The sequence below is a fragment of the Carettochelys insculpta genome, chromosome 6 (assembly GCF_033958435.1).
Source record: "Carettochelys insculpta isolate YL-2023 chromosome 6, ASM3395843v1, whole genome shotgun sequence".
Taxonomy (NCBI): domain Eukaryota; kingdom Metazoa; phylum Chordata; order Testudines; family Carettochelyidae; genus Carettochelys; species Carettochelys insculpta.
In genome coordinates this window covers 80,597,502-80,615,444 of record NC_134142.1, presented here as the reverse complement: position 1 = coordinate 80,615,444, position 17,943 = coordinate 80,597,502, and the positions used below count along the sequence as shown (strand labels likewise).

The 17,943-nt window shown below is 47.7% G+C and overlaps 1 protein-coding gene across 4 annotated transcripts in view; it reads right to left on the bottom strand.

The window, feature by feature from the left end:
* PPFIA1 (PTPRF interacting protein alpha 1) overlaps window positions 1–2,552 on the bottom strand; it is a 114,471-nt gene extending 111,919 nt beyond the window's left edge. For all 4 annotated transcript variants that reach the window (XM_074997451.1, XM_074997452.1, XM_074997453.1 and 1 more), the window contains exon 1: window positions 1,218–2,552. The gene's annotated coding sequence lies outside the window, so the exon portion shown is untranslated. The remainder of the gene's footprint in view (window positions 1–1,217) is intronic.
* Between the last annotated feature and the right edge of the window lie 15,391 nt (window positions 2,553–17,943).

Genomic DNA, 17,943 nt, shown 5'->3' with positions numbered 1-17,943 from the left:
AGCTGTATTTCTGTGATGATGATGGAGATCACTCATACAATCATCTTCTATGGGAGTTGTGGATCCTCAGATGGCTGATAAGGTCTATCCTTGAACCACAAGATAATACTACTGACCTCATTTTCTGAGATTTATGCCTTTTATAATAAAAAGTTGCTGGAACTTTCAAAAAGCACTGAAGCCACACATAGCAAAAACAACACTATTAAACCAATTAACAACTGAATGGCACATCTAATTTGAAAGAGCAAGACATGACCCCTCAAACTTGTGAAACAGTATTGTGACATCAAGACAGCTGGATTAATTCATGACAGAGCTCCAGTACTTTGAGCTTGTTATACTGGCCATACAATCTTTACTACAGCAGACTAGTGCAAAAAAATTAGCAGTAGCACATTTCTGCCTCTGGATGCAGCATTTGGAAAAGTCATATAGATTAGCCCAGGGAAAAAGAAAACCAAATTTAAGGATCTGAAAGGACATCAAACCACTTAAATAAGTGTACTTTTTAAACTAGTAAGACTTCAACATATTCCTGCAGTACATTACACTATCACTACAGATATCAATTTTAAAATGTGCCTGTAAAAGGAAAAACAGACTGGGGCACAGAAGTTTAATAAAAATGAGAGAGTATTTTGGTGCCATCATGCATGGTAAAAAAGGCAACACAGCCTTAACAACTGTAGCTCAAACTTGGAAGATCATCAATGTAAGTCGAACCTTGCCATCCCTTTTAAATGCTATGCCAAAATCACTTAGAAACAGAACTTGGAGAACTTCTATTCCTCAAATTTAAAAACCAGTGGAAAAGAGAACGCATTGTTTTTAGCATTAGCACTGAGCCACTAAGACCTTCAGGAATTCTTGAGACAGAGTGTGCCTTAACCTTCTAGCTTACAAGAATCCATATGCAAACAAAACACAAACAAACAGAGAAACAATCAATATTAATACACAGATTGAAAAAAATATATTGCACACATCTGCCATGTTTGCAACTGGTATAACATGAACACACACTATATTTCATCTGCCCATCTAAAGCAACTGAAATTATTCTCCTCCAAATCTACTGAATAAGCTTACATTTCAGAATTTAATTTGAAGATCTTACTCTTTTACAACGTACTTCAGAGAGAGTCTCACTTTTATTAAAAGTCATTTTAAACCATCAGAGACTCTTTATTTTAAACACCACTAATTTTATTTACCTTGTTCGAAGAAACCAAACAGCTTGAAAAGAGTCCCCAAAATTCCAACACCACCAGATCTTCTCTGTTCTTTTAGCAGCTTTCTGTGATGCTCAGACACCTTTCAGACTGAAGAGCGGCCATCGACCTTGGGTACACCCCCACGCAAAAGGATAAATAAATCTGTTGAGCAAAGAGTAGTCCAATAGGAGCAGCAATATTTGTTTCAGCAGACCAATAAACACTTCAAGGCAGAAAACTGTGGGTGGAAAGAAACCAGTCTCAGCTTCCCCTCTCTCAGCTGATGGCCCACAGCTCCGGTGGGGGGAAGCATGTACAAAGGCAAAGCCACTTCCACCCTGCTGGTGCAACAAGCTTCAACAGTGCATGGTTCAGAAATCCGTCTAAGGTCGCAATTGCCTTATTCAAAAGAATAAAAATAGGAACAATAAGGGGGGGTGGCGCTTCTTGTTGGATATTCGGGAGAGTTTTCTCTTTTTCCCCCTGATAGTAACAGTAGGATCCTTTCCTTCCCTCAGTTCCCTAGGTCTTCTCATACACATTTATAATCCCAGCGGTGGGGGCTGCTGAAGGCTGTTTTGGAAGTCGCGCGGGGGTATTTGTATTGGGGTTATTTGTTCCGTCCACTAACAATCACCCTCAAACCACTAGTTCTCGAGAAGGGGCTCCGGCGCCCAGAGGTCCTGCTCCAGCCCAGTGACCAGCCTTCTCTCTAAAGCCAAACAACGGGGTACCCACAGGTGGGGAAAGCGGCTCCCGGGAGAAGCCCCGACCGATGGTTTGCAGCCCAGGTCCTGGCTCTGCTGGGGTCTCGCGCGGAGGCCCCAGCCCCTCCGTAGACCTCCAGGGAGCGGATCTCGGAGCCGGCAGGCGGCTTTCCCCAGCCGCAGGCCCCAGGGGAGCGCAGGCACCGGCCTAGGGAAGGGCCCCTCTCCCGGAGGCCTCGCTCCCCGAGCGGCTGGAGTAGTCTGCGCTCCCGGGAGCCTCAGCGAGGAGTCGGGCTGGGGAGTCCCGAGGCGCGAGCTGGACTTGCAGAGGGGCCCGGCCGCCGGGGCGCTTCTCTCGGCCGGGTCCCGGGGCCACAGGTTGTCCCGGCGCTCGGCTCTCTCCTGGCCCGGCCCGGCTCCCTCCGCCGCCACCTCCACGGTGGACGGTGCGCGACTGGCCAAGGCGGTGCCACGCCGTGCCCGGGCGGCGGCGGCGGCCGAGGGCCAGCGGTGATCCCGGGGCCGGCGGCTGGGCTGGGCTGGGCAGGCTCCCCTCAGAGCGGCTGGCCGGGCCCCGAACCCGCCGCTGCCTCGCGTCCCCTCCGTCTCCGGCCGCTCTTCCCAGCGCCCTCTGCGGCTCGGGCCCAAATCAGTGCGGGTCCCAGAATGCACCGCGCGGCGCCAGGCGCTCCCGGAGCCGCTGTCCCTCTTCCCCTTTCAACCTCCAGGCTGCGGGTCGGCCGGTTCGAGACTCCCCTCGCCCGCCTGCCTCCCACCTGGCTGGGCCGCCGGGAGCACGCAGGACTGATGGCGGCCCCCTGCACCAACCCCGCGGGGCGGGGCGAGGCGAGGCGAGCAGAGGGTTGCTCAGCCTGCTCGGCAGCGGGCGGGAGGCAGGGCTCGGGGCGGAGGTGGCACAGTCACAGGGAGGGGCTGGGCAGAGAAGGTGAACCACACCAAGGTGTGGGGTGAGCGTGTGGCAATGCCCCGCTCCCGCGGTGCAAACACAAAGGCTGATTTCTTCCCTCCGGCCGCCAGGCCAGCGCATGCTGGAGGTCCGCGCTGCTGCTCCCTGCCGGACGGCCGCAGCCCCCCGCAGCGCCTCGCTCTCCCAACTGCTGATTTCATTTCAGAGGAGGGGTCGCCCCACACCTGAAAGTTTCGCCAGTATCACTCTGGATCCGTTAAGGGGGTAATTTAACGCATATAATTATAGCCGTAAAATCCCAAGCGTGAACGGAGTTAAACCTTGGTCTGAAAGGTGACTTATGGCAGTATAAAAAAAAAGGCAGCGGAAACGTAGCACTTTAAAGACTAACAAAATGATTTATTCGTTGATGAGCTTTCGTGGGGCAGACCTACTTCTTCAGATCTGTATTGGAAATGAATTGATCTGATGAAGTGGGTCTGTCCCACGAAAGCTCATCAACCAATAAATCATTTTGTGAGTCTTTAAAGTGCTACATTTCTGCTGTTTTGCTTTGTTGGAGTACAGACTAACACGGCTACCTCTCACTTATGGCAATATAATTATTCCCTTTCCCCCAGGGGAATAACTGTACGTGTATAAAGCACCTTTAACACAGGATAGAGTCATGTCAGTAGAGCCTGCACACTGATGGGATTTTTGGGGGCAGAGGGAGATGTATAGCTTTTAATAATATCCAAATAGTTAAAGTGGGACAATGCTGTAGTGCAGAAAAGCCCCTATGGCCCCTGGCTAGCCCTTATGGTTGTGAAGAATCAACCAGAAACATGAACAAAATAAAAATAAACAATACACTTATCTCTTCTTTCGATATTATATGTGCAAGCCACTCAAAAGAACTTCATCTTAGAAGAAAAAACTCTCAGCTTCAAGAATTTGGAAATAGACTGATGTGCGATTATTGCAATTGACCGTGTAAATCCAATATTGGACAGGTAAGCCACGAGAGAAGTTGCAGACTCAAACACTGTAGATCCTCACTGCTGCTGCTAACCACCATCTATGGAGATGAAAGGGGTCATATATCTCATAGAGCTGGAGGGGACCTTAAGGGGTCATTGAGTTCAGTCCCCTGTACTCACACCATTCCCCACAGATTTTTTTTTTTAATATATTTGTTCCAGATCCTTTAACAATTGCGTTCACAACTCTGGGTTTGGCAAACCAAGCCTCAAGCCACTCAGCCATCACTGCCTCCCATAGCTGGCTAGATGAATCAGCAGACTGGCCACATCCAATACTCCCTACCCCAGACCTGCATTCCCCTCTGCATTCTGAACCACTAATTTCTGGCCTCATCCCAGAGCCAACACACCCAGGCAGAACCCTCATCCCCTCCTGGACCTCAACTCCTTTGCCCTGCCTGGTGAAAATAAGCAAATTAATGAGGGGATAGGAGATCAAGAAACAGACAGATGTGGGGATGGAGTGAATGGGGGTAGGGTAAAGGTGTATGGTTTTATGCAATTAGAACCACGGAAATCCTAATTTGGAGTCCAAGCTGCTACAAGAAGTGACCCATAGATCAGAAGGGATTAATTTGATCATCTAGTCTGACTTCCCGTAAAACACAGACCATAAAGTTTCTCCAAAATAATTCCTACAGCATATCTTTTACAGAACACATCCAATCTTGATTTTAAAATTACCAGTCATGGAGAATCTATCAAAACTCCCGTTCCAATGGTTAATTGCCCTGACTGTTTAAAAATGTCCTTTTTCTTGTTCAATTTTTCCTAGCTTCCACTTCCTGCCTTTGGTTCCTGTTACACCTTTTTTCTGGTGCAAGCCCGGGGCAAGAGAGCCCCAGGAGGGTGGGGTCAGTTGACAGAGAGTTCAGGAGCTGGACCAGGATCCTGGGGTGCTGCAGCACCCTGCTCACCCTTAGCTCCCTTCCCAAACCTAATAGCATTGCTCCTACAGCTCCCATTTGGCTGGGAATGGGAGCAGCGCAGATCAGGTCACCAGTGGGGCTGTCCCAGCCCTGAGCGTCCCATCCCATACACCATCCTATATGCACAGCCCCCAGCCCACTGCCCTGACTCCTGCACTCCATTCTGCACACCTCAAGTCACCTGCCCTGAGCCCCCCATATCCTGCATCCCTACTACACCCCAACTCTCTGCCTGGAAAGCATCCCCCTGGCTCTTCACCCCACTCTTAAGTTTCTTGCAGGTGCTGTCATATCACAGCCCCCCCCACCCCCGGCCCTGAGCCTCCCCCACTGGGGGGTGGGAGGGCAGGTTGTGATAGGGCAGTAGCTGTAAGAAATTTAAGTTACTTTCACCCCTGTTCCTAGGTGTATGCGTGAAGCACCATTAAAACAGCGAGGCTGTGTCTACACTAGCAAGTTGTTTTAAAAGATGTTTTGAAAGAAGTGGGCTCTTTCGAAAGATCCTGTGGACTGTCTACACACAAAAAGCATTCTTTTAAAAGTCAATCGAAAGAACTCGGCGCTCCTTTCAAAAGCACTCTTCCACTGTTGTTTCAGGAAAAACACCTTCTTTTGAAAGCTTCTTTCAAAAGAAAACATGTGTAGACACTCCTCAGGGCCCTTCTTTCGAAAGAGCAGTCCTCATGGCACCTGATTTTTTTGATCCCTGGCCTGTTCTTTCAAAAGAGTGGGTCTGTGTGGATGCTGTCTGTCAAAAGAGCAGATCACTGTTTTGATCAGCTTTTTTATGTGTGTGGATGCACTCTTTCAAAAGAAGTTATTTTGGAAGAGCTCTTCCAAAGGATCTCTGTAGTATAGACATAGCTGTATTGTCTGCTTGCACCCAGCTTACTTACTTACCCAATATCAGTGCGGTGTCCCTTTCATTAATTTACTATTTCCGCAATTACTGTGTCATCTCCAAATAAAATAGCAATCTGATTTTTTTCCCCACATCTTTGATAAAAATAGCTAACAGCATAGGGTCAAGAACTGATTCCTGAGGGATACCTGCTCATTGGTTTCCATTTTACAGTTACACCTTGAGAAGCTAGTGCATTTAATATGTGGTATCTTAATTTTATATTTTAAAAGTACTAACTTTTAACCAAAATGTTTTGCAGTACCAACTTGAATATCTTACAGAAGTTCAAGTATAATCACCTCTGTTGTCTGTATCAATCAACTTTGTAATTCTTCAGAAATATCACTTTAGTTAGACTTGATCTATTTTCCGTAAACCCATCTTGATAAGCATTAATTACGTTACCCTCCTTCAATCTTTATTAATTGAGTGCTATATCAGCTGCTCCATTATCTTGCCTGGGATCAGCATCAGATTGACAGACCTGTCATTATACAGGTCATCCTGTTTACCCTTTTTAAATATTGCCATAACACTGACTTTCGTCCAAGACTGAAACTTCCGCAATGTTCAAAGACATCTTGAACATCAGCATTAATAGTCCCACAAGCTTCTCAGCTATTTTTTAAAAATACTTGGACGTAAGTTATCCATATCTTCTGATTTAAAAGTGTTTTGCTTTAGTTGCTGCTGTTTAACATTCTCTTGAGAAGTTCGTTGAAAAGAAAGAAGCATCATATGATATGACTACATAATTTATTTTTTCCCCAGATACAGAACAAATATTTACTGAATACTTCTACCTTTTCTGCATTAGTTTTTCCGAATTCTACTATTCCCTCCTAGTAGCGTCCCAATACCATTGTTAGGATTCTTTTGCTCCTAATATAATTTTAAAAAGTCCTTATTGTCCTTAATGCTTTGTGCCTTAGATTTCTTATGTCCCTTTGCTTTTGTTATCAATTTCTAGCTTCTGATTTATATTTATTACTATTAACTTCCCCTTGCTATAGTGGGAACCTGTCTGATCCAGCACTCTCTCATCTGGGAACTTCCATTATCCAGCATGATTTCAGTAAGCCAGATGTGCACTTATGGGTATGGCTAACTTTCCTGAGGTCCCATAAAGTTTGTTTATAGCCACCAGTCCTAGCTCTCAATGTTCTGGGCTGTTATATAGATGTAATTTACCCCTACATATTTCCAAGAGTCCAGGAACCAGTGGACGTCTAGGTAATGCTGCTAGGCCTCCTGAGTTAGATTGCCCATAGGCATATGTGTTTCCTTTGGGCAGCAAATTTCAGGATTAGGACCAATATTAGAAACCTTTGGCTCAAGTAATATTATACACTGCACACAATACCTATAATGTATATTGGATAAAAAAACAATTAGAGTCCTCGTTAGTTTCACATTTTTACAAAGAATATATTCCATAGATTATGTAGTATTCATATTCATCTTCTAGCATACCAAGAAAAATACTTTTCTCCTTACCAAAAACTTAACAAGAGGATGTAGAATAGCCCGCATAGGGTTACCATATTTGACATTTGAAAAAGAGGATACCCTTGAGAGCAGCGTATCTGCATCAGCATCTACCAATTCATGCTGGTCTAATATACTAGACCACTAACACATTAGTACAATGGGGCTAAACGTAGTGCCTTGCATGTTGATTAGAAAGGCACTACATTTAGCCATTTGGAATGGAGATCCATTAACTACATTAATACAATGTGAATTGGTAAATACTGAGTCAGATACACTCCTTCTCAGAGGTGTCCTCTTTTTTTAATATGGTAACCCTACATTCCACGGGGAGAAGAAAATCTTGATACCTTAGATGCCTATAATCAAAGGAGTTTTACACCTTTCTTTGTACAAGATCAGCAAGCCATCTTGATAGTATCTCAATAACAATATGCTGTTATACTTGTAGTCATATCCACATAGAATATGGCTTCCCAAACTGGGGGGAGTGCCCCCCTGGGGGAGCATGAAGAAATTCCAGACGACGGGCATGAGGTGACTCAGCCTCCCCTCATGATTCGCCTCACCTAAAGAAAGAGCTGGCCTTTGCTTCCAGCTCTCAGTCCCTGCCATTTTACATGGATAACCCGGTGCAGTCACTATAATAAGCGGACAGCTGATGAAGACCCACGTGGAGCTAGAAGACCCAGGTGGAGCTAGCTGCCTCCTGCAAAGGTGAGTGAGTGTGGTTGGGTAGGGTGACCCTCCCTCCTGTATTAAGTGAGATAGTCCCTTATTTAGGACACCAAAAAGACATCCCTACTTATTTTTTTAAAAGAGACTAGTAGTAGCATCCTTCAGTCTACGTAGACTATGGAACGTGCCCTTCGTAGTTCCGTTTGGCATCCTCATTTGCAGCATCAGCTGTGACTGTGAAGACCCACATGAGAGTGACAGTCCTTGCTGCATCTGTTGCATATGTAATGGGTGTCTGGCAGGTCCTTGCTGTGCTTTCTGTGGGCTCACTTCTCCTTTGCTAGCTGTCTGATCCTCAACTTACCCTTCTGAAGGCCCTTGTATAGTTCCTGCCTCCATCTGCTGCAATCGTCTGCAAGCTCCTCCCAGCTGTCTGGCTTGATGTCTACTTCCCTGAGGTCTCTCTTGAAAACATCTTTGTAGCGCTCCTGGAGGCGTCCAGGAGGTCTTTTTCCAGAGGCTAGCTCGCCATACAGGATGTCTTTTGGGATCCTTCCATCATTCATCCTGTGGACGTGGCCAAGCCAGGGGAGCCGCCGCTGCCTGAGGAGGGTGTGCACGGTTGGGATTCCAGCTTGCTCAAGGACGGTAGTGTTGGACACTCTGTCCTTCCACGATATTCCAAGGATGCACCTGAGGCAGCACAAGTGGAAGACGTTCAGCCTCTTTTCCTGGTGGGCGTACAGGGTCCAAGTCTCGCTGCCGTAAAGGAGGGTGCTGAGGATGCAGGCTCTGTAGACTTGCATTTTGGTGTGAGTGTACAGCTTGTTGTTATTCCACACTCTCTCGCTGAGTCTGGACAGAGTTGTGGCTGCTTTACCGATCCTCCTATTTAGCTCAGTCTCCAAGGACAGGGTGTCAGTGATGGTGGACCCAAGGTAAACGAACTCGTGGACGACCTCTAACGTATAGTTGTCAATGCTGATTGATGGAGAATCAGCAACGTTCTGAGCAAGTACATTTGTCTTCTTTAGGCTGATGGAGAGCCCAAAGTCCTTGCATGGTTTGCCAGCTTCTGAAGCTGGTCTTCTGTGTGTGACACGACAGCAGCATCATCTGTGAACAGCATATCTCTGATGAGGACTTCCCACACCTTAGATTTAGCTTTCAGCTGTGCAAGATTAAACAGTTTCCCATCAGATCTTGTGTGCAAAAAGATGCCCTCTGTTGAAGATCCAAAAGCGTGTTTAAGGAGAAGTGCGAAGAAGATCCTGAACAATGTCGGAGCAAGGATGCATCCTTGTTTGATGCCGCTCCTGATGCTGAAAGCATCTGATAATGTGCCATCGTATTGAATGGTTCTTCTCATGTCTTCGTGGAAAGACTGGATCATCTTGAGTAACCGTGGTGGACAGCCCATCTTGTGGAGCCGTTTTGAACAGTCCATCCCTGCTGACCAAGTCAAAGGCCTTGGGTAGGTCGATGAAGGCAATATAGAGTGGCTTCCTCTGCTCCCTGCATTTCTCCTGCAGCTGCCTCAGAGAGAAGACCATGTCGACGGTAGATCTCTATGCGCGGAATCCGCACTGTGATTCTGGATACACCCTCTCAGCAATCTTCTGGAGTCTGCCGAGGATGACGCGAGCGAACAGTTTACCAGTGATGCTTAGGAGGGAGATTCCACAGTAATTGTTGCAGTTGCTTCTGTCTCCTTTGTTCTTATACAAGGTTATGATGTTAGTGTCTCACATGTCCTGTGGAACCTCTCCCTCTTTCCAGTACAGGCACAGTAGCTCATGTAGGGGTTCCAGGAGAGTGTCTGTGGCACACTTGATTACCTCTGGTGGTATACCATCCTGGCCTGGGGCCTTTCCTACTGCAATGCCGTCAATGTCTTTCTTCAGTTCATCCCTAGTTGGTTCCTGGTTCAGTTTGTCCATTACTGGTAGGAGTTCGACGGCATCGAGGGCTGAGTCGACCACAATGTTCTCACGTGAGTACAGCTCAGAGTAGTGCTCGACCCAGCACTCCGTTTGTCTTTGTCAGTGATGACTTCACCAGATTTGGATTTCAGAAGTGCCATCTTGTTCTGGGTGGATCCTAATGCCTTCTTGATGCTCTTGTACATTCCCCTGAGGTTACCAAAGTCAGCACTGGTCTGGATGCTGCTGCATAGCTCGAGCCAGTAGTTGTTGGCACAGCGCCTGGCCATCTGCTGTACTGTTTTTCTGGCTGCTCTGAGCACTTGCAGGTTATTTTGGCTCGGCGAATGTTTGTACTCCAGGAGCGCAGCGCACTTTTTTTCGATGGCTGGAATCATCTCATCGGAGTTAGCTTTGAACCAGTCATTTGTGTTTCTAGCTCTTCTTCCAAACACCGACAAGGCCGTGTTGTACATTGTATCCCTCAGATGCTGCCATCTGGATGTCACATCGGCACCCCCTGGGTTGCTGCGCAGATTCTCCTTGAGGGTCGCTCTGAAGTTTTCAGCCCTCTCTGAGTTAGCCGTCTTTCTGGCATTGATGCGGGGCCTTCCAGTTGGTTTAGAGTGGTGCAGCTTCTTGGGAATCACCTTGAGTTTGGAGCAAACTAACGAGTGATCTGTATCGCAGTCAGCACTATGATAGCTGCGTGTCAGAAGGGCGTTCTTGAGGTTATCGCATCTAGCGACGACCACGTCTAGTTGATGCCAGTGTTTTGAGTGTGGGTGTCTCCATGACACTCTGTGCTGTGGCTTGGTTTGGAAAAATGTGTTTGTGATGCACAAATTGTGGTACGTGCAAAGTTCAAGAAGATGCTGACCATTTTCATTCATTTTTCCCACACCGAAGTGGCCTAAGCAGGAAGGCCACGAGTCACGATCAGCTCCAACTCTCGCATTGAAGTCACCCAGAAAGTACAGTTGTTCGCAACAGGTATTTGCGCTATGGCAGCACTAAGCACGTCATAAAACTTGTCTTTTATTTCCGGTGCGGCGTACAGGGTTGGGGCGTAAGAGCTGATCAGGTGGACAGGACCGGCGCGAGTTTAGGACACCAAATTTAGGACACCGAAAAGGCATCCCTACTTATTTTTTTAAAAGAGACTAATTGTCCTGTATTTGGCCCTCCACTCACCGACCTTTTCCTCCAGCAGCTCTGGCAGGATTCACTTTCCTGAGCCTCAAGAAAGTGGGGGGAGTGTAGGCGGCTGCCGCTTCCCCAGGCTCCCAGGGAGGGCTGGCCACTGCTGCTTCCCTGGGTTCCTGGGGAGGAACAGTGGCTGTTGCTTCCCTGGGGCTCCGAGGTAGCGCCAGGGGCTGCCTCCTCCTTCCTGACTCCCTGGGGCTTGGAGGAGACACTCCTCCCCACCCCATATCTCCCTGTTTCGCATTTGGGGCAGGGAGACATGGTCGCCCTAGGGTTGGTCGGGGAGGAGGAGGATGGGGTTAGATGGAGGCCTGGGAGTGCCTGGCTTGGGTGAGGGGGGTGAGGATGGGGTAAGAGAGAGGGGCTGGTGGTGCCTAGCTTTGTGGGAGGGGAGGGGCTTGGGCAGGTGGCTTGCAGGGCTCGGTGCCCGGCCAGCTTGCGGGATTCAGGCTGCTTGGGCAGGTGGCTGTCCCCAGCAGCATGGGGCTCAGATGGCTCAGGCTGGCAGACGGGCAGCTGGCCCTGGCAGCATGGGCTTAGGCGGGTAGCCCAGGCAACTGGCCTGAAGCTGGGGTAGGCAGCTGGGGGGCAGGCAGCTGTTTCCAGCAGCACAGGGCTCTGGTGGCTGATGGGCGAGTGGCTTGGGCTGGTGGCTCTGGCAGCGGAGGTCTCAGGCGGGCGGGTGGCTGGCTGGCACGGGCAGCTTTGGTGGCTTGCATGGGGCTCACACAGCTGGCCAGCTGGGGCTGCACCAGGCACCTGCATGCAGCCAAGGAAAACTATTTGTGCTTATTTTTAATTTTAAATAACATTTTTATATCACGCTTTTGTGTTTATTTTAAATTACAAATTGAATTTTTTGTTAAAAGGGGGGTTGAATGATGGTAAAGAAGCGGTGGGGGGCATGAGGGTTTCTCAAAATTCAAAAGGGGGCATGATACTGAAAAGTTTGGGAACCACTAACATAGAGCCATTCTCCGGGTCACTGGAAATAAAACAATCAGCACAATTAGCTCCACAAGTTAAATGTCTTGTTCAGCTGTTTCATCACAAGACAATCATATAATCAAGATGGAACAAAGGAAGTTGAGAAATGGGAGGAGGGAAATAAAACCTTTTTCTTGGTCACATGTAGATTAGATCTCTGTGTTTCAAGCTCAGCAGATGAGCAACTTCTACCACACTCTCCTGTCTTACAGACCTACCTAGTTTTACACAATCAGGTCATTAAGTTTCTCTGTGCAATGAGGACAGATACTTGTTTCAGTATGAAAGTCCAGAGGTAAGGTTTTAAGCCAACTCATCAGCTGGTGTATAGGATGTGTGCAATAAGAATCTGAACAGACAAAAAGGGCAGTTTTTTCATGGCAGCATACAATAGTATCTATGCCTTAAATTCAAATGCTACCTACATAGTGCACTGCGGCTCATTTGTAGTTGAGATTTTTACTTTTGTTCCTCAAAGCCATCCTCTTACGTGAAACCTCCACTGGAAAAAAGCACAGTTTGCATGCATAGCTCTTTCCCTGACTTGAGTTTAAAGTACAGTACCTTATTTACTCCTTGTCTTGTGCAGAGGACTTCAACTTATCAGGAAAATGTGTTTTGTACACATTTCACAGTAACTGCCTGCTGAATTGAATGGACAGAGAGAATAGGTTTGGTTGTTTTTTGCCAACAGCATAGATTATTCTTTTGTTAATAGACGTGAGTTAGCCTCTGCTTTTGTTATAGATGATGCATCTAGAAGAAAGTAAAAGAGATCATAGCCCAGGGAGAAGCAATAAAAGGGGACAAAGCCAGAGGGTAACCTACATACAAGAGGACAGAATAATTAAGGGTCGTGTCCTTTTATAATGACAAGTGCATTCAAATATATGTCAGCCCTTTGGCTATGGAAGTCAAGGTTTCCAGAAACGAGGTTCTTATTCACTTTTCATTTACATCAGCTCTGCACTGATGTAACTCCATTGACTTTTCAGATATTACTCCTGATATATACTTGTCTAAACAAGGTCAAAATCAGGTTCAGTAAATAATAACTGCATTTTTGAGTGGGCTGCATGCTCAATAAGCCCAAGGAAAACAAAAAGACATTAAATATATTGTATTTGATTTAGCTAGACCAAAAATAATTCCAGATTTTTGGTGACCTCTACTGTGCACTAAAGGTGTTATTTTCCAATTTTTCCCGAAAATTGAACACAAAAATTGTGGCTAAAATTTCATTTATTTATATATACATTTATTCTATGGGGAATCATACATGGCTAAAAATCCTGCATTATTTTCAACATGTAGTCCCCATTCCCACAACAAGAACTGTATAGGCAGCTCCACGTGTGTGCAGCCCTGCTGAACTCATAATGGTCCACTGCCTAGGGGATTTGCTTATGTGATTCTCGGTTCAGAACCAGAGTCTTATTGCTTGCTCGTGTTACTTTGTGATTCATTATTGAAAGGAATATCTCCAAACAGTGAAGATTTTTAAAATGTTTTGATTTAACTCAAAGTTAGCACCTATCAAAATGCAGTAATATGCACTAGATTATCAATAAGGAAATGAATTTTAACAAATTTTCTTCAAATAATTTTTGAACGCATGAAGTTTGAATAACCAATTTAAAAATTCAAATTATAAATTCGAGGGAGGAGAGAAGACTGTACAATGGAGATTAGGGACGATCCATTTCTTGCTTACTTTCTGGTACATGCATTTTTTCATTTAATTAAAACATCCATTTTGGGAGGGCCACATGCAAGCACAAGAATGTGACAGCAATGATAACTGATACGCTCAAAAAGTTCAGAGGTATAGCCGTGCTACAAATAACACTTGAATGTTTAGTATCAGAGGGGTAGCCGTGTTAGTCTGGATCTGCAAAAGCAAGGGGTCCTGTGGCACCTTATAGACTAACAGAAATGTATGAGCATAAGCTTTCGTGGGCGGGTCTTTGCCCACAAAAGCTTATGCTCATACATTTCTGTTAGTCTATAAGGTGCCACAGGACCCCTCGTTGCTTTTACTTGAATGTTTGTGAAGCTTTGCAAAGTGTGTTAGTAGGGGAAGTAAATAAAAATGAATGTGAAAGAAGACAAACGTATTATCTAGCCAACAACTGCCTATTGCTTTGGAGTCAGTCATTCTGATTTACTATTTATTGATTTTAATTGGACTTGAAGTTAAGCACCTATGTAAGTATTTGCAGGATTGGAGCTGACAACAGTAGAATGACTAGAAGATTTATCTGGTATTGTTTGGGTCTTCAACCTAATTTGTTTTTCTTCATTGAAATCATGGGTCTGGTGTGGGGCTGGGAATGAGGGGTTCAGTATGCAGGCTACTCAGGGCGAGAGATGGCTAGCCCATCCCTCTCACTGCAGCAGCTGTGGACAGGTGAGAAATGCTTCTGTCTGGCTGCTGCAGTTTCAGCAGACGCAGCTGGGGGAGGGGTGCATGCCTCTAGCTAGACCCTTTCATTCTCTTTTCTGCACGGTTTTATGAGGTACAATCCCATTCCAGTCACATCCCATTTTTCTGGCACTACCAAACCTTTAGCTTGCTTTACGTTATGATAAGAGGAAGCTGTGTACTCAATTCAGTGATCCTAGCTCTTACCGCTAAGGAGGAGTTCTTGAACAAACAGACAAACTCTCTCAAAATATATAGTAGATTGAGCCTGCGTGGAAGTCAACCAAAATTCATCCTGATGTCATGCAGGATGAGGCCCTTACCTTAACCAAATTCATTAATTAAAAATAATCCAACCTCAAAATACTGATATCAGCAGTGCTTTTTCTGTGCTGGTACTCAGTACAGCCACCTTAGCAGCCCCAGCCATGGCAGCGGGGTGGGAGGGGAGGCAGGCAGAGTACCAGCTCCTCTTTTTTTACATAAAAGGCACTGGATATTACTATAGCTCCTTTCATCTCAAAGGACACCAAAGCACTTTGCAGATTTGGGCACAGAACTTAAAAGCGAGGTCTGTGGAAGCAAAGCCTTGTGCCCACTCAGTCTTCAAATCAAGGAGGCCCCAGGAGGGTGCGGGGTCAGCCTGTATAGAGCTCACTGCAGAATTAAAGCTAAGTTGGTAAAACACTGAAATCTTTTGGGGTGATAGGAGTTAAGTTATTTTAATAACAGTACAGTTAATACAGTAACTAACCTCACACAGGTTAGCCAGGATGAAGAGAAAAGGATCTGCATCAATAAAATGATATGCCTGTGCAGAATTCTGTTGACTTCAGGAAGACTGAAGAAATAAGGCTCAACCCATGTGGATATTTTGGGGGGGATTTTGCAGAATCAGGACCACAAATTGATATATCCTCTCACCCATTATGGGTCCATTCTGTACATGTACCTGCAGTGTGGACATAACTAATCTGACTGTAAAGAACTGACTTATTCCCAAAAAACTACCTGGCATCCCACGAACCTAAAACCCTACCTTTTGACACACAGTTGGATTTCAAGCAAGACCGCCAACTAACTAGATTTCTGTTTCTAATAGGTTTTAGGCCAGGAATATATCTGAGGCTATGTCTAAGCTGCAGGGGATTTGTTGAAAGAAGCTTTTTTTTGGAAGAGATCTTCTGAAAAAACAGACACCAGTGTGCATAGAAAGAGCAATCGACTCTCCTGCCAGAGAGCGGCTGGACAGATGGGACACTCTCTCAGCAAAATGGCCATATGGAACAATGTCAGCCAGGGTTGCAGGTCACAAGTTCCCTCCCAGTGTTGTTGCTGGATCCCTGCGGAGACACACACTCTAAGGGACCCCTCTGGACAGCCATTCACTGCCCCCTGCTGCAGGCTTGCCGATCCCTTTGAGGGACAGCAAAGCTCTCACAGTGCCTACTGTGCTTGCCTTGCCGCTGCTGTGCGAACTACACACTGATAACTGCACTCCATAGTGGACAGGCCACTCTGGATGCATCACACCAGTTTATTCTGGTGGGACTAGCTAGTCATGGAGTGGTGGGATGACCAGCAGTGGCTCCAAAACTTCCACGTGCGGAAGGGCAACTTTCTGGAGCTCTGCGCCTGGCTTACCACTGCCCTCCAGAGACATGATATCCAGGTGCAGCCTGCCATCCCCATGAAAAAGATGTCACAATTGTCATCTGGAAGCTCACCAACCCTGACAGCTACCAGCTGGTGGGCAACCAGTTTGACATGGAGAAGTCCACCACTGGGGCCCTCCTCACAGAGGTAATGCACTCTCAGGGTGCAGTTCCTGCATGGGGGGCATGGCGCACTAAAGGGGGACCCTTGGGAAGCAGGGTTGGGGGGTTTGAGGCATGAAATGGGGGTGAAAGCCCTGCCCCCCCAGGGGATTGTAACATTCCGCCCTCACACAGTGGGGCAGCCTCACACAGGACAGCTCCTGGGGAGCTCATGGGAGAGGGGATGAGAAGGGGCCAGGCACCTCCCAAGGGCCCCGGCATTCACTCCCTTGTGTGTTTGGTTGCCTGTGGATGTGTCCCTGTCATGTGTGTTCAGTCGGCTCCCTCTGCAGGTCATGAGGGCCATCAACTTGGTCCTGCTGTGGAGTGTCATCCATCTGGGAGACCCTGACCAGATCGTGGCCAGATTCGCTACCCTGGGGTTCCTAAACTGTGCCAGAGCCATTGATGGGACTCACATCCTGATCTGCACCGTAGAACATCAAGTGGCCAAGTTTATCAACAGGAAGAGCTATTTCTCCATGGGGCTGCAGGCCTGAGCTGACCGCCGGGAACAGCTAATAGACATTTTTGTCAGGTGGTCAGGCAGGGCACACAAAGCTTATGGCTAATTGGTGGCCCCAGGCAAATGGGGACCATCAGGCAGGGGTGCAGCAGGTGCACCCTCCCAGCTGCTGAGCCCTCCCAGCCAGCCCTGCTGAACTCCCAGCCACCCGCAGTGCACCCTGACCGCTAGACTGCTCAGCCGCAGCCGTGCCCCTCCCCTGTCCCCACATAGTAAGGGCCTACTGGCTCCAGCCCCACATGGGCTGGGCCATTTCGGAGGCCCCTTGAAATTGATGGCCCGAGCTTGCCCATCCCTAGGACTGGCTCTGTGTGGCAGCTTGTTGTATTCTGCACGTTGTTGTGGAGTGGGAGAGGGAGGCCTTCCTCCTGGGGAGGAGTGTGGATGCCCGCCATGAGTGGCAAGCTACAAGTAGTCAAGCACGGCTGCCATCTGCTAGGCCCATCGGGTTGGGGTGCGGTCCAGAAGGCCCGGAGGGAGCGGTTCTCCCAAGGACCCTAATAACCTTCCCCAGGGCCCCCCGAATGGGGTTCTCAGGCTTGCAGCCCTATCCCATCCCCACAATGATCCCTCCCTTCACCACTTCACCTCCCCCGACCCCTGAATAATAAGGCACTCATCTGTGTATCAATGAAAAACTATTGTATTTAACTATTTACAGCAGGTGGGGTGGGAGGGTGGCCTCAAAACTTGGTGTTGTGGGGGCTTGGGACATGGGGTGGGGGGTACTAGACATGGGGGTAAGGGGTCGTGGGACATGGGTGGTGGGTCTCAGAAAATGGAGGTGTGGGGGACCATGAACCCGGAGGGGGAGCGGGACCCAAGTGGCACCAGCCTTGGGATCCCCTCCTGCTGCGCATTTGGGCCACTGTCGGGACTGGCTGGATGCCAGGGGACATGGGGAGGTTCAGATGATGTGGGACTGAGGCAGTGTCTGGGTTGGTGTGGGGATGGGGCATGGCCATAGCCCAGGGGAGCAGACAGCTCTTGATGGTGCCTTGTGGGAGGGTGGAGAGCTGCGGGAGCACCAGGGGGGCGGTTGGGCAAACATGTCCTACCACACTGTTGTCACTGTCACAGCAGCACATGAACTGGTCTCAGGCCTGGGAATGTCACTCCATATCCTTGCGGACCTTCTACACCAGTGCCTGCTGCATTTCTCTGAGGACAGCACCATGCCA